The 15,842-nt window shown below is 49.0% G+C and overlaps 1 long non-coding RNA gene across 2 annotated transcripts; it reads left to right on the forward strand.

Moving 5' to 3' along the window:
- The first annotated feature begins 3,367 nt into the window (after positions 1 to 3,367).
- LOC133251523 (uncharacterized) lies at positions 3,368 to 14,213 on the forward strand. 2 transcript variants are annotated; one of them, XR_009737669.1, is made up of 5 exons: positions 3,368 to 3,449; positions 3,605 to 3,714; positions 9,284 to 9,378; positions 13,112 to 13,253; positions 13,896 to 14,213. It is a non-coding gene; the product is annotated as an uncharacterized LOC133251523 (long non-coding RNA). The 2 variants fall into 2 exon arrangements; XR_009737668.1 differs by having other exon boundaries at positions 3,605 to 9,378.
- The last annotated feature ends 1,629 nt before the right edge of the window (positions 14,214 to 15,842 follow it).

Genomic DNA, 15,842 nt, shown 5'->3' on the forward strand with positions numbered 1-15,842 from the left:
AGATGCTCAGGCACCACTGAAGTTGCTCTGGATCTCCTTTCTGGGGATGATGGCCTAAGAATCTGCATTTTAGCTAAGTCTCATGTAACTCTTACACTCCAAGGTTTAGAGTCACCAGCATGGTGCAAAGAATACCAGGGCAGGAGTTGTAGTTCTACCAGAAGGGCATGTCCTTTGGCCTCTCTCAGCTTCTGTTTCCCTGCCCATGAAATGTGGCCAAGAGTCCTGGCCAGCAGTCCTCACAGTGGGGGGCAGGAGGATGCCCTTTGGAGACTGTGGTGCCCATATTAGCAAGAGAAGCAGGGGTGGTCAGGATAGCAGGGGCTGACAGCTGATGGGGAGAGGAGGAGCAGGCACAGCTCATTGACCTCTCTTTCCAGGAAGGGCCAGAAAGCCTGGGTATGCAGGCACATGAGCCTGACTCTCAGCGCCCACAGAGCCTGTCACCTGCAAGCTATGTAACCCATCCCACCAGGTAAAAGGTAGGAGACAGAATTCCACCTTTGGCACACCAGCCCCCTCCAGCAGCCACCACAGTAGGCTGGTCCTTTCTGAGAAGCGGGTCAGAAGCAAGGGGAAGAATCTGGGGTGTGCCTGGGTTATGCTGCCAGGGAGAGCAGCAGCCCCTCCACTTCCCTGCACCCTCCCAGGTCACCTTCCTCTCCCCCATCTCCTGGCTGGACTCACAGCCTCCCTGAACCCTGGAGACAGATGGAGTATTCACTTTGCAAAAAGTAAAATCAAGGCCCACAAAAGGGATGAGAGGCCCTTGCCCAGCACACTGGCCTGGGACAGGAAGCAAGCTAGATTCCAGAATCTATGTGCTTTCTGGTACAGGGGTCGCCGCTTATCCATGGGGGATTCATTCCAAGAGCCCCAGGGATGCCTGAAACCAGATAGTACCAAATCCTGTACATATCAATACTATGATTTTTCCTATGACTACATACCTATGATAAAGTTTAGGCACAGGAAGAGATTAGCAATAACTAGCAATAAAATAGAACAATTATAACAATATACTGTAATAAAAGTTACATGAACGTGGCCTTACTCTCTCTCAAAATATCTTATTGGACAAGTTTAACGCGTTTTCCATCTTAACTGAGCACTTATCCCGCACTGTGGTAGCAAAATTTGCAATTTGAGGCACAACAGTAAAACTAGCACAAATTGCTTTTTCCTTCTTCTCAATTTCACGGATAGAAGATTCATTCTTACCACAGATATTAGCAACCTCAGCAAACAATTGCATCTTTATTAAGTCAAGACATTTCCCCTTTTCCCTTAAACAGAGCATTTTTATCACTTCACTTTGGTATATCCGAATTGCCAGCATCACTGCTCTGGGGCTTTGGGGTCATTAGTAAGTCAAATAAGGATGACTTGGACACAAGCACCGAGAGACCGCAAAGTGGTCTGAAGCGAAGTTGGTTACTGAGTGACTAATGGACAAGTTAGCTGAACACAAGGGTGATTCACACGCTGAGCAGGACAAAGCGGGACAACCCGAGATTTCGCCACACTACTCGGGACAGCATGCAATTCAAAACTTGTGAGTTATTTACTTCCGGAATTTTCCATTTAATATTTTTGGACCTCAGTTGACCACAGAAAGGAAACTGCTGCAAGTAAAAGCGAGGATAATGGGGGACTGTACACAAATGACATGTAATTTTCAAAGTTACTCAGAAATACTTACTTAGAAGGCTCCTCTACTGCTGATCTGGCTCGTGGCCACTGTCCTGACTTGCCGCCGTCCTGGGTACCCAGACGCCCTCCTGGTGTTCAGGCGACTCTGACACTCCCGGACCCGATTCTGTAGAAACCCACTTCAAGTCTTCACCATCATCAAAAGCTCCATGTGAAAATGACAGGTTTTCTGGAGGGGTTTGCTCCTTGGTAGATTCATGGCTCAGTGCCAGAACAAAGCCCTGGGCAAATGGAAAGTACAGCGTGGAGAAAGGGGCTGGAGAAGAGGCAGGCACCCATTCACCCAGTGAAGCCTGAAGGTCCCTCTGCAGGTTTTGGGTACAGTGAGAACAAGACAATCCCCAGAGTCCAAGACACAGATGCTGCCTCCCTCCCAAGTTAGCTGTGGGGGAGGAGAGCACAGGACGGCTCCTCCTACCCAGGGACCCTGGTGGTCCCACTGGCTTGGAGTCCCTCTCAGCCACAAGCTCCATTCATCACCCCTTGTCACCCTTCTAGGTCCAGCTCTTAGTGGACCTTCCCTGGAGTGGCCTCCCAGAATCCCAGTTCTCCTCCCACCCCACCCCAGAGCTGGATATGAGCTCTCCTTCCATCCTGCATCCCTCCCCCTCCCCTGTGTATCCATCACATCCACCCAGAGCCCAGGTCTGATCCCCTCAGGGACCTCTCAGGGTCTTGGAGATGCAAAAAAATTTTTTCTAAAAGCGTGAGTGAGCGAGTGAGGTCAGTCAAGGATAGAAGGGGCTAGCTATTCCACAGTCCTGACTCTGTAAAGGAAGCTGATTGGTGACAGGGTGAATCCAGGCAGGTGAATGCGAGTAATTTGGGTTTATCTTGTCTACCTGAGAAGCCACCTGGCAGGCAGCACAACCAAATGCAGGTGGCCGGGTATGAGACCACCGGAAGAGTGAACAACTGGAGATCATGGTCAGTGGTGGCTGGGTTACCCAGTGGGTTCAGGCAGTGTTTCTACACAACGGGTCCATGGAAGCCCAATTTGAGAGATGATCTGTAAGAACAGAGGCCACGGTTAGATTTGTTTAGTGAATGCAGCACATTCCTCCTCTTTTTACAGACCCCCAGCACTAAGGTACTGAGCAGTTGTGCTGTAAAGTCAGCAGTTTAACCACATTGAATTATTTTTGCTTGTTTGTTTGTTTCAGTAAAATCTGTTTCACATCCCAAGGAACTAGTGTGTCCACAGGACACACCCAGAACACAAGAGAGTGCTAGTTATTTAGGTGTCTGTCTTTCAAGGAGGCAATCTATGATGGTCTGGAACATGTTTCTTCCTCTGTCAAAAAAGAAAAAGAAAGAAACAAAAATCTGTATTTTACAAGAATTACCGCTTTAAAACAAAAGGACAAAATTCCAATGGTGGACGGTTAGGTACCGGTCAGCCACGTGGGAAGGGGAAGGAATCTGCCCTAAAAGCTCTTTTGCCCTCTGTCCTTGACTGTAGATGTGGCCTTTTAACAAGTGACTTTTCTGGGCCCCCTGTTCCTGTTTTGTAAACAGTCACAAGGATCAAATGAGTTACTCGTGACTAGCTCTTATTGTCGCAAACATACAAATTTAGTGATTTCCTTTTCCATTCACATGATAAGCTTGATAGGCTTATAACTTAGTAAAATAGCCCTTTGTGTGTCATAATTTTGGAACAGAGAACATTTACAAAGGGAGGATTCATCTGAGTCTGGGTTGCTGCTAGGAAGACTTTCTGGAGGAGTGGAAGGGTGAGTAGGGTGTGGCCTGGGTAGGGAGGACGGTACCCAATAAATAAATAAATAAGAAAGGACTGTCCCCGGAAGGGAAGGGTGTCAAGTGAATACAGGCATGGAGGTGCCGATGAAAAGAACCTGGGCCTTGTTCACTCAGCTGTCGTTCTCAGTCAGAGTCCGCTCCCAGGAAGACTGCTGCTGACCGGAGGCGAGCCGACCACTGGGAGCTGGCAGCTCTGCTTTGTCTGCTGAAAAAGAGAACCATCTCCAAGTTGAGGAGGTAACGAGCACTGACAGGTGGTCCCCTGAGCAGAAGGCAGCGTTTGCTCCCCCAGTGTGCAGCATTTGCTCCCAGGCAGCTCTGTGAGCTTCCCACCGCCACCCCCTCCCAGAAGCCCCTCCAGGGCCAGGCTGGTTGGGAACTGCATCACTGAGAGAGGCAGAAATCCAGTGGAGCTCACTCAAGTGAAAGGTGGTTGGGGAGAGATTCGGGGCATCTCGGGGAAGGCAGACAAGGGCAGGGGGCAGCGAGACTTTGGGGAAAAATGGAAAAATACTGAGTGCCAGGGGCTCTGTCTGACTTCTTCTCTTTCATTGTCTAAGTCAATCTCCGTTCCCTCTCTCTCCCTCCCTCTCTCTCACACATGTCTATTCCAGTCTCTCCCTGTATGTCTCTCTGTGTTTTTATCCCTGTATTTCTCTCTCTTTGTGTATATGTATATGTGTGTATCTCTGTCTCTCTCTGATGTTTGTTGCAACCTCTTTCACTCTCTAAGTGCCCCTCTTTCCCTCTCCCTCTCTCTCACTGCACAGTCTCCCACCTCTAGTTTCTTTCTGCTGGTCCTCTTCCTCGATTTGCTCCTCAGCATACGTGGTACACAAATCACCACCACAACCCCCAAACCTGGAGTCTGCTTGACCTCTTAGCCCAGTGCTGAAGAGCATCAGTGACCCACTCTCTTTCAAGAGAAAATCTGAATGACCCAACTCAGAGAGCTCTGCTGGCCAGGGAGAATCCTGTGATGACACCATGATGGCTTCTTTTAAGAAGGGGTCTCAGAGGGGTGTTGGCCTTCAGTGTGGCTTTTCCAGCAGGACAGAACTGCACTGCACAGTGGGAATGGCACCCACCAAGAGTCATGGGATTGGGTCTCCTATGGGCACCCATGGAACAGCCGTGTGAGCTGAGGCAAGCCACTGCCCTCTCTGGGTCTCAAATATCCCATCTATAAAAGGAGCAGTTGGATAAGGTGTTCTGTTAAGAATACTTCCAGACCCCAAATTCTATGATGTTCTCTTTACAAAACAGGTCTGGAGACCAGGAAAAAGACAGGAGAACCTGAAAAGTGACAGAAGAGTGTTAAGAAAAGAAAAACTATGTCCTATCAGAAACGATTGGTTAGTGTGTGTCCAGGGCAGGCTTTGAGGGTGGCAGGGCAGGAGGTGGGGGCAGGGGGTCAGGGCCAATGGTAACAGCTGTCATTCCCAGTGTGGAGAGGGGGGCCAATGGCTCCTCTTCACCTGCTGAGGCTGTTGTAGGTGCAGATTCCAGGCCTCTCCCCACTGGTCTGATGCAATGCGTCACCCTTTGTGACTATGGTACAGGAGGTCTCAGAACCACCCTTTCCAATCACTGAGTGGGACTTTTTGAAGGGTTAGAGCTGCTTGAGGAGAAACTGGGCTTCCTAGAAAAGGTAGTGATCCCTCCACCTTTGGGAGTATGCAAGCAAGGCAAGGCTGCTCTAGATGACCTCATCTCTAGATGCTAGACCTGTAGATCTAGACTTCAACTCTAGATGCTCTAGATGACCTCAACAGGGCTGCTCTAGAGGACCATCTTGCCTCCTGTTTCCTCAACACTCTGAAGTGCAAACAGAATCAAGACTGTACTGGGAACTCAAGACTCAGGTGGAAAAAAAACTTTCCTTTCTTTCTGAGGCTGCTTATCTAGATCTCACTCATCCAAGCGAGAGCCCGTGGATCTTTAAAAAAAAAAAAAACAACACTTATTAATTTGGCTGCAGCAGGTCTTAGTTGCAGCACATGGGATCTTAGATCTTCGTTGCAGCCTGAAAGATTTTCAGTTGCAGCCTGTGGAATCTTTAACTGTGGCATGTGGGATCTAGTCCCCTGACTAGGGGATTAAACCTGAGCCCCGTCCCCCACCCTGCATTGAGAGCATGGAGTCTTAGCCACAGGACCACCAGGGAAGACCCAAGGCCATGGATCTTATGTCCAGACAAGGGGCAGGAAGAGAGTTGGCTAAACTGATCCTCCTCTGCCTCTCCCATTATAGCTCCTGAGCTTTCAAAGCCTAGAATCCAGGTCAGTGGGGAGTAACTCTAAAATACTGTCTTGGACTAAGACTCACTCATCTTTCAGAAATAAGCAGAATCTGGGTGGAAGGAGGGAGTTCAGCTACAGACTCTGTCAAGAAGCCTGCGATCCTGAAGCCAGGACATTAGAAGAATGGCTCATCTCCCGTCTCCAAGGCGGGCCCCATGGCCTGTGCACTAACTGGGCTCCAGCTAGCACCTGGCATCCTATGTGGCTTGGGAGGACCTAAATAGAGGTGGTAACTTAAAGCTCTTTATTAAAGGGCTCAAGAACTCACAAAGCACCTCACACCAACTAATCCGTTTAATCTTCTCAGGAATCTGGTATAGGGGTTGGTTGAGTGTCGGAAGGGGAAACTGAGGTTCAGAGAGGCTGGGAGTGGTGCAGATCTGAAAGAGACACAGATCTCCACCTCCTTCTTCTGTGCCCCCTACTCCTCCAGGAAAGCCCTGGCATGGAGAGGTAGATGGACACCCCACCCAGTCAGAGCAGAAGCTGGGACCAGGAGAGAGTGGATCCCATGGAAGCAAGTGGATGGAGCAGCGTGCTTATTAAGTAGATAGGCCTGTCTCAGGAGGACAAGGAGAGTGACCAGCTGGGATGGAATCCTTGGAGAAAGGGGTAGGAGTCAGCTAGGCAGACAGGAGGCCCGAGGGTTTGGGTGTCAGGGGACCTGGGACCTATGTGTGATGCGTGTAGCCTGGAGCAAGTCCCTACTTCTTCCCAGACCTCCGTGTCCCCACCTGTTCTTTGGAGTGGCTGGACTCCATGGTCTCCACTGTCCATCCTTCTCTGGCACTGGGGATTTTCCCTCCCTGAGTCATCACCCACCCACTAGCAGCATACGGCCAGTGTGACTCAGAGGCCACAGAAATTCCCTGGGCTTTCAGGTCACCTCTGGTTCTGTCCGCAGGCATCCCTAATCCCCAGAGCGGCGACCAGAAGTTTCCTAGAAGCCTCAGTATTACCTGAAGTCCGTAGTGGATGGACACACTGCAAAAGGCTGCAGTGATGGGGATTGGCCAGAAGATGGAGCCAAATGCCCTGAAAAAACCTAAGTTTGACCTTGTGAGTTTTTGTTTCTAGCAGTACAGGTGCAGAAACTAAACCATAAACACTGTAAGAGATGTACTTAAGGCATTCTACCTGCTCACTGGCAGAACTGGAAACCAAGCCCCTCTCTCCTACCCTTGGATCTTTCTACCCTCCCTTCATCTCTGCTTATGCCGCAGGATTCTGGTTCAGTTGAGTTCATCCCAAGACGCCCTGATCTAGTTGTAGCTCATTTGCGTTAGGTTTATGGCACTGGAGAGGCCCTGAGGGAGAGACAGTGAACCTTTAAGTGGATGGGGTCTGGCTTTCATGTTTCATGTGGATAGGCAATATGTTCATACACACTCATATGTGAAGCCCACCCACTCCACCACTGTGTTAACTTTGGGAAGTCTCTGATGCTCCTTAAACCTGTTTTTCTCATCTATAATTTAGAATTTCTCATCTATAATTATAGACTTATTGTGTTGTGATGTTAAGTAATTGAGAAGCACTCTAGGCACCCTGCCTATGATATAGTTGGGGCAGTAAGGACCAGGAAAGTGGACACTGCAACAAAGAGACATAGATTTTAGTCCAAATTCTGACACTAGCTTCTTGAAGTCTCTGACCTTAACTATAAATGGCTGCTGTCAGATTCCTTCTAGAGAGCTGGTAAAGGTGTAAGGAAGAACCCCTACCCTCAGCATCAAAGGCTACAAGGGGAGGATGGAGGAGGGAGAAGTAAGCAGAGAAAAAGGATGGGGTGGCATCACAATCCTACTGTAAGACCTCTCCAAGAGCTGCCCAAGGCAGAAGGCAGCTGCATCCATTAATCTGCTTCTTCACACGCTTCAAAGAGAAGTTGGTTAGGAAAGTAAATTTCTAGAGGAAAGGGAGAATGTTATTTGGGGATGCTGCTGCTTGGACATAGGACTCAGGCCAGTGACTCTTTGAGGAAGCTAGGACCGTGCCCCTGCCCGGCTGAGGTGAGGCTGGAGAGGAATCAGGAGCAGATTCCTTGGTCTGATACGAGGAATCACAAGGACTGAATCAGACCAGTCCTTGGTCTGAGAACAAGGACAGCATCCTGTAAATCAACGTGCCTTATGAAGCCCACAGTCCTGCTTCCCCAGCCTCTCAACCCTACTCAGTAATTTGTATGTGGTTTTTGAGTCCTCTTATACAGCCATTTGACATTGACGGGTCCATTCACAAAGTACTGAAGTCAATTCACAGTTGGCCAACAACTTCCTTTCTGGGTCCTCTTATCCCTGAGCATAGCCAGCCTCCCCCACTCCTGCTGGCCAGGAGAAGCTTAAAGCTGGACAGCACAGTCACCCCAGAGAGAGTGTCCACATGAACTGTGGGCCCGGCAAGTCTCATTTCCTGAGTTCTGACACAGAGAGGGTACAGGGGCCTCTCCACCTTCTCAACCTTCTGCTGCTACTTCTCACAGGACATACTCTTCAGCTTCCCCTTCTCTTTCTCATGCTCCTTCTCTTTCATCATCTTTGCCAAACTCTGGAGCGGGTGGTGGAGAGAAAGCATGCACAGATGAGAGACTGGCTTGACAGTGTGACCTGAACTCATCAGGGTCTGTTCCTCCCATGCCTACCTCTCCTGTGCCCCTTCCCCCTCTCACATGCTCAGTTTTTGCAACTTTCTCAGAGCACTTTCATACCGAGTATCACATCTGAGCCCTACTGCCATTTTCAGAAGTGGGTAGGATGGGGATTATGGACCCATTTCACGGAGATATAAACCGAGATCCAAGGAAGAAAAGTGGCATCTGTAAAAGCAAGACAGGAAATTGGTGCCATGGGGGAACTAGAATCTAGGATTTCTCCCACACGGTCCAGGGTCCTTCCCCAACTAAGTAGACCATGATGGTTGTTGAGGGAAACAGCCAGCTCCCCCATCAACATTGACTGGTGGCCCTAGTTAAGCACCTCCCCAGGTAGGACCTGGAGTCTCTGCCTGTGAGGGAAACTTTGAGGTCAGCCTTTGGGCTCCTGCAGGCTGTGGGAAGGGATGCTGGGTGCCTGGTATATGTAATGACAAGTGAGTGTCCACGGGTGATGTGTGTGCACGTAGCATGCCCGAGCTCGGCCATTCACCCTTCAACAACCCACGTGTGTATGTCCCCGTGCCTATTTCTGCTCGTGGCTGGCATGGCCTCTCACTCCAGTATTGTTCGTCCTGGGCTCCAGACTTCCTGATAAACATTTGTTGTCATTGTTTAGCCGCTCAGTCATGTCTGATTCTTTTGTGACCCCATGGACTGTATCCCGCCAGGCTCCTCCATCCATGGGATTCTCCAAGCAAGAATACTGGAGTGGGTTGCCATTTCCTTCTCCAGGGGATCTTCCCGACCCAGGGATTGAAACTGTGTCTCCTGCACTGGCAGGCTAATTCTTCACCACTGAGCCACCAGTGAAGCCCCTGATAAACATTATTTTTTTCTAAATCCTAATCAGACCTCAGAAACCCTGGGAAGAGCCTGCTGAGCTGGCTGTTTCTCCCACCAGCCCCGCAGAAGGTCATGCCCAGGATACAGAGAAAAAAATCCCAGGTAAGGAGTAACTCGCACTTTAGGACAAAATCTATCTTGAGTGAAATTTCTTGCTTCTCTGCACACCAACCTGAGAACAAATAGATGGACAGCAACTGACATCTTCCTGGCACATTCTAGCTTACAGAGGGTGTTTATGGATATTGTCAATGATGGGCAGCCGTATGAGGTCAGCATTGCTAGCCCCACTCGACAGATGAGGAAACAGAGGCCCAGGGAGGTGAGAGGAATTTCCCAAGAACCCATGGAATCAGTGCTCACATACAGTTCTCTTTGCCTAAAACCTCCAATATCTCTCAACAAAGGAAGGAGCTGTGTCAGGCGGAGAGCCAGGCTGGGGTGCAGAATAAGGACCATTTGCCACTCTGTTTTCCTTTTCTCTGCCTCCCTGAGCCAGGCCTCCAACAGCCCGGAAGCCTGGAGGACCCCCCTTTTTATATGAAGCCCCACGGGGAGGTGGCCTCCAGGCCAAAGTGCACATTCTCCAGGGACGACTGCCAGGAAAGGCTACCCCTCCATTCCTCATGACTCATCCCTGCCCGGTGCCCATGAGACTGCTCTGCTTCTCAGCCATGGTCTCAGGATTCTCTGAGAACGTTGACACCTCCCTTCTTTCCACCTCCACCAGACAACTTACTAGAGCAGCAAAGACAAGGCCAGATCAGACAGCACTGGGCTTTAAATATGGGATTTCAGACTGCAGAGGACTGGAAATGATAGTTGTGTGGATGTGAAAACTGAGGCCCGAGTGGGCAGGGACTTGCTGAGAATCTGTTGGGAGCTTAAAGGCAGAGCTGGGCTGGAACCCAGGTCCAGGAACCCACCACCAGCACGCCTGGCCAGACATTGGCCCTGCTTCCCACCATCCTGTGATCACAGGAACTGATTTTCACAGCCTCTCGTGAGCTGCCCAAGGACTTCTCTTCCTCCCCAGGGAATCTGCCCTCTGGTTTGGGGACACCTCCGCTTAGGTTTGGAAGGAGGCATCTACCCTGGTGAGAAGAGGAAATGAGTTTCTCAAAGCCCCAGCCAGTTCAGAGACCTAGGGGCTCCTTTCCAATGCACCTTTGACTCACAAACTCTCATGGGTGCATACTTCTCAAGTCTCCCTGCCCATAGAAGCCTGGAGGAACTGGACTTTCTCTGCACAGCCCTGGTGGACAGAACTAGGGCCAGTAGGTGGAGTTTATACAGAGGCAGATTCCAGCTCCACATAAAACAGAACTTTGTATAATCAGAACTGTTCCCAAATGGAATGGGCTGTCTCCTGAGGTGGTGAGCTCCCCAACACTAGAGGCAACCAACCTGCTAGGGGATCCTACTAATAGAATAGAGTTCCTCAAAGTGTAGCCCACCTGTATCAGAATGAATTATCTGGGATTATTCTTAAAAGGGCAAAGTCCTGGGACCCACTCAACAATCACTGAATCAGGCTGAGTGTGGGCTAGGATCTACCTTTCTAACAAGCTCCCAGGTACTTCTGATGTAGGATTCTGGTTCACAAATGAATGTTTGAGAATTCCTGCTCCAGAAGAATACCAGATGGAATCTACTCCCTTTCGCCTCTGAAATTCTATGATTCTATCCTCTGAAATGCATATCTCCCCTCCTTATTTGTGTTGTACAAGGACCATCCTAAAGACAGATTATTAAGTTACAAAGTCACAGCTCCATGATGGGAAATGGCTGGCAGGGGAAGTGTGTGGGGGCAGACCAACCACAAAGGTAGCTGTTAATTCTCTGCCCCCCAACCCAGTGCTGACCTGAAGTGATAGCCTAATATTGCAGATCCTTGACTATCTAAGACTCCATGGTCCCACTCAATTTTATCTCAACACCATAGTATCTAAGGCCCAAATTCACTAGTCATAGCAGAAGCCAAGAGAACAGAGGAAATATCCACTTACCAATCTGGAGCTCGAGGGCAAACTGGTCTCTTTGCTGCGCTGGCAGATACTTTCCTGGGCGTCTCTATTTTGCATGCTTTCTACGCTTCCTTTTTTCAGCCCTGAGGTGAACTAACTCATTGTTCATACTTCGTAAGGCATCACAGTCAGATCATGACAGATGTTTCCAGCCAAAGCCTGGGGCTCAGTTCCACCCCTTTGGTCTCCCTGTCAGTGGCAAGCACACCCTCCATAAATTGGGGATGAATTTTATGCCAGCCTTCACACTGCTCTCCCCTCTGACCCAGGAAATAATCACTTATGTGTTCAAAGATGCGTATAAAATGGTAACAACTATAGCATTATCAAAATAATAGGCCTAAAAGAATAACCTTCGCTAACACACATACAGTACTTGTTTCATTTCCTAAACACTTTTCCTATAATAATTTATTTAATCAGCACAATGACCCATGAGCCAAGTATTGTGATTATCCCCAGGTTAGAACTTGTACATTCCCTTCAAGAAACTGAAAAATAATTTGAAACAACCTGAGTATCTGACAATAAGAGATTTGCCAAATAAACTATGGAACTTCTCTAAAATAGAATATTAGGAAGCTATTATAAATGAGGTTAAAAATGTTTAATAAGCCACAAATATGCTCATATATTTGGTAATATAAAAAGCACAGGAAATAAAACTACATATAACTGAATTTGGGGTGAATGTGCATATGAAATAAAAGCATATTGTGGTTAGGTCCTTGGCAGGGAAGGCTTCCTGGAGGAGGCTGGCATGGAGCTGGGGTTTGTTCAGAAAGCTGGTAGGGGGCTGGGGCAAGGGCTGTGCTCCTGAGGGGAGACGTCCTGATGGGAGAAGCATGAGCTGTTGCCACTCACAATCTCAGGTAACGATGTCAGAGGACGGGCAGGTGCTTAACACTGCCTGAGAGTTTGGAGATCACGGTTCACTTCTGACTGTTACCAGCTGCACAGTGAACATGGCCAAGTACTATCCCTTCTCTGGGCCTCAGTTTCCCCATTGGTACAAAGGTGATAATAACACTTTTCCAACTCTCCTATGAACCAGGCTGGAAATGCAAAGCTCAAGTGAGGACTTAAGCTTGAGAACTCCTAATGAGCCATAGCAAAGCTGGACTCTCTCTCCTAACCACTTACTGAGGGCTTACTGTGGACCACAGACCAGGCCAAAGGCTTGTCGGCACATACAGGGCCAGCTTCATGGGTGTGTGATCAGTTCAACGCACAAGGCCCACGCTCAGAAGGGCCTGTGCTTGGGGGTTTAATGCTCTGTGGCTACCATCGTGAAATGCTTAATAATTTTATCTTTGGACTGGACTCTTAGAAGCAATATCAGATGGACAATGAACATGTGCTGGGGTCTTGGAGCCTCCACTAACACATGGCCCAACTCACTTTGTCTCAGGGCTTCCCCTGTGGCTCAGTTGGTAAAGAATCCGCCTGCAACGCGGGAGACCTGGGTTCGATCCCTGGGTGGGAAGATTCCCTGGAGAAGGGAAAGGCTACCCACTCCAGTATTCTGGCCTGGAGAATTCCGTGGACTGTATAGCCCATGGGGTCACGAAGAGTCGGACATGACTGAGCGATTTTCACTTATTCACTTGCACTTGGGGCCCCAGGCGCCTGTGAGGGTCTACGCTAGCCTGCCAAGTATCCTTGTGCTTGATTCAACACCAAATAAAAACACCATGGCATGCTGAGAGAGGAACCATGGGTGCCTGCCTGCTCAGTTGTGTCTGACTCTGCGACCCCATGGACTGTATTAAAGCCTACCAGGCTCCTTCATCCATGGAATTTTCCAGGCAAGAACAGTGGAGTAAGTTGCCATTTCCTCCTCCATGGGGATCCTCCCGACCCAGGAATCTAAGCCACGTCTCCTGCATTGGCGAGTGGATTCTTTATCACTGGAACTACCCAGGAAGCCCTGAAGAACCATGGAAGAAGGTAAAAAGCTCTATTCTTGCTTTTTGAACAGAGAACCCCATTTCCATTTTGCACTGGAGCCCATAAATTAAATCGCCTGGGAAAATCCAAACATTCCTATAAGGAATGTGCTTGTTTTCTTCCATTTCACAGACAAGGAAGTTGCTCTTAAGAGTTTATGGTGCCTAAGGTAACATAGCTGGAAGTATTAATAGCTTAGACAGAATTTGAACCCAAGTCAATTGGAGTCCAGAGCCTGGACTGGACTCCAGCCCGGGTGGGGAGCCCCTCCAGAACAGTAGTCCCTGATGCCCTCTAACCACAATCAAGGCCATCACAATTCATACCAGGGTCAGCGTCTCACCTAGATGGAGAAGGCAGAGACCCCCTAGAGGCAATGAGAGGCTTAGGAAAGCGGTCACACCTTGAAATACTCTTCATTAGCTGAGATAGTCTGACCCAACCTCAGCTGGCTGTATGAGATTCCTCTGCCTCCTGGGGAAGCTGAGCAGAACCCAGAAAAACCCACATTTCAGCAGAGCCACCTACAACCGAGCGAACAGACACTCCTCTCAACCCCTCCAGACCTCAGATACCCCACCTTAAAACAGGTGTGAGGCTTCTCTGGTGGCACAGTGGATAAGAATCTGCCTGCCAATACAGGAGACATGGGTTCAGTGCCTGGTCGGGGAAGATCCCACATGCCGTGGAGCAGCCAAGCCCATGCACCACAACTACTGAGCCTGTGCTATGGAGCCCAGGGGCTGCAGCAGCTGAGCCCGTGTGCTGCAACTACTGAAGCCTGCACCCTACAGCCAGTTCTCTGCAACAAGGGAAGCCACCACAATGAGAAGTCCACCCACGGCAACTAGAGAGTAACCCCCACTCGCCACACCTGAGTAAAGCCTGGGGATCAACGAAGACCCAGCACAGCCAAAAATAAGTAAAATTATTTCTTTCAAACGGGTGTGGAAATACTTTTGTGCATACAGTCATTGCCATATGACTTTGCCCACATCAGCAAGGACTTGCCAGAAGCTGACTGCTTTTATGGTCCTGATGATTTGTCTAGGTGTGTGGTATTATGGGCACTGGGACTGAAAATATGAGCTAGGGCATCTTTTGGGGTAGGGAGGAGAGCAGAAGGCAAGAAGGAGACTTTGGAGAAACCCAGAATTCAGAGGAATATCATTTGGTTTGCAAATGCTTTGTTCGAGATCCCAGAGCTCTTCCTGCTAGTCTCTACGTTAAATCTCACTATTGTGGGGTGGGGATCTGAAGTCCGCCCAGCAGCCTGAATTCAGGATGAGGGAAATAAGCAGATCTAGCTGATTCAGACTGGTTGGGATGGCCAGAATGAAGCTTGTTCTGGCGTTTACTTCCCCTGCTGCATCTCTCAAGCTTGCAAACCAGACATGTTGGCTCCTTTAATCAGGAAACAGGACCACAGATGGGGACAGTGTGGGGAGCAGATTCTGCACTGGAACTGAGTTCCAAGGGCTTTATCACCTCAGTCCTCACTCTGGAAGTTAGGGATTACTGCCCGTATTCCACAGTGGAAGAGACAGTCTCAGAATGGGAATCATTTACTCAAGAATATCTTTTAACAGTTCTAGGCCCCATGGTGCCAATTCTTCTTTAAGTGCTCTCATATACAGTGTCTTAAGAGATGCACAAAGGTGTTATGAGATGAACAGAGGCAGATCCTAGTATTCCCATATTATAGGTGAGGAAGCTGAGACTCAAAAAGAAAAACTAAAGGACTAAGGCAAGAAGTCCCGTTTCTCCATTCTCTGCCCCCTGGAGGTCCTAGAGCCTAATGAAGACAAAAACTACTCTGGCTTGCAGAATACCAGGAAGCTTTGGGGACCTTATAATATCCTCAGACATCTTAGAGTCATAATCATTGGAGCTAACATTTATGGAGGGATTTCTGTGGCCAGGCACTGTGCCAAGCACCTGTGTAACACCTCACCCAACTCTGGGGTGGATGCCAACCCGATGTTACAGGGCATGAAACAGCAGAGAGGTTCAACAACTTGCCAGGTCACAAAGCCTGGGGCTGGGAAATGAACTGAGGCTCTGTGGCTCCAGGGCTCACCCTTGCTCTAAAACATCTTGCCATTCTGCCTCCTCAGGGAAAGTGATCAGGGTAAGGATTGCAAGCTGAAGTGGATTTTAAGCAGCTGCTGACAGCCGATGGGCCCGCCCACTCTAGGGAGAAGCGTTCTCACCCTAATTTCATTTGAGTGACCCCCTTTTTAAGACATGCTAACCCTGAAGTATAGAACCAAAAACCACCCAAAGGTAGTCTCCTTAAGCCCAGAGGAACTTCGAAATGCAGAAGAAAACCCCTCAGCAGTAATTCTGCTTGTTTGTGGTGTTGTGTGTTATCTGTCCTCTCCTGTTGGATCTTGGTATTTATCTTGGCTAACAGGGGTCCTATCTTGGTTTCCTTCCTATGGTATATTAACAGCACCAGCTGCTTTTCCAGGAGGGCTTAATGTGAAATTGAATGAACCAGAATACCAATATTTTATCATCCTATTGCTTGTCTTGGAGAAGGCAATGGCACCCCACTCCAGTACTCTTGCCTGGAAAATCCCATGG

This window comes from Bos javanicus, chromosome 7 (genome assembly GCF_032452875.1).
Source record: "Bos javanicus breed banteng chromosome 7, ARS-OSU_banteng_1.0, whole genome shotgun sequence".
Taxonomy (NCBI): domain Eukaryota; kingdom Metazoa; phylum Chordata; class Mammalia; order Artiodactyla; family Bovidae; genus Bos; species Bos javanicus.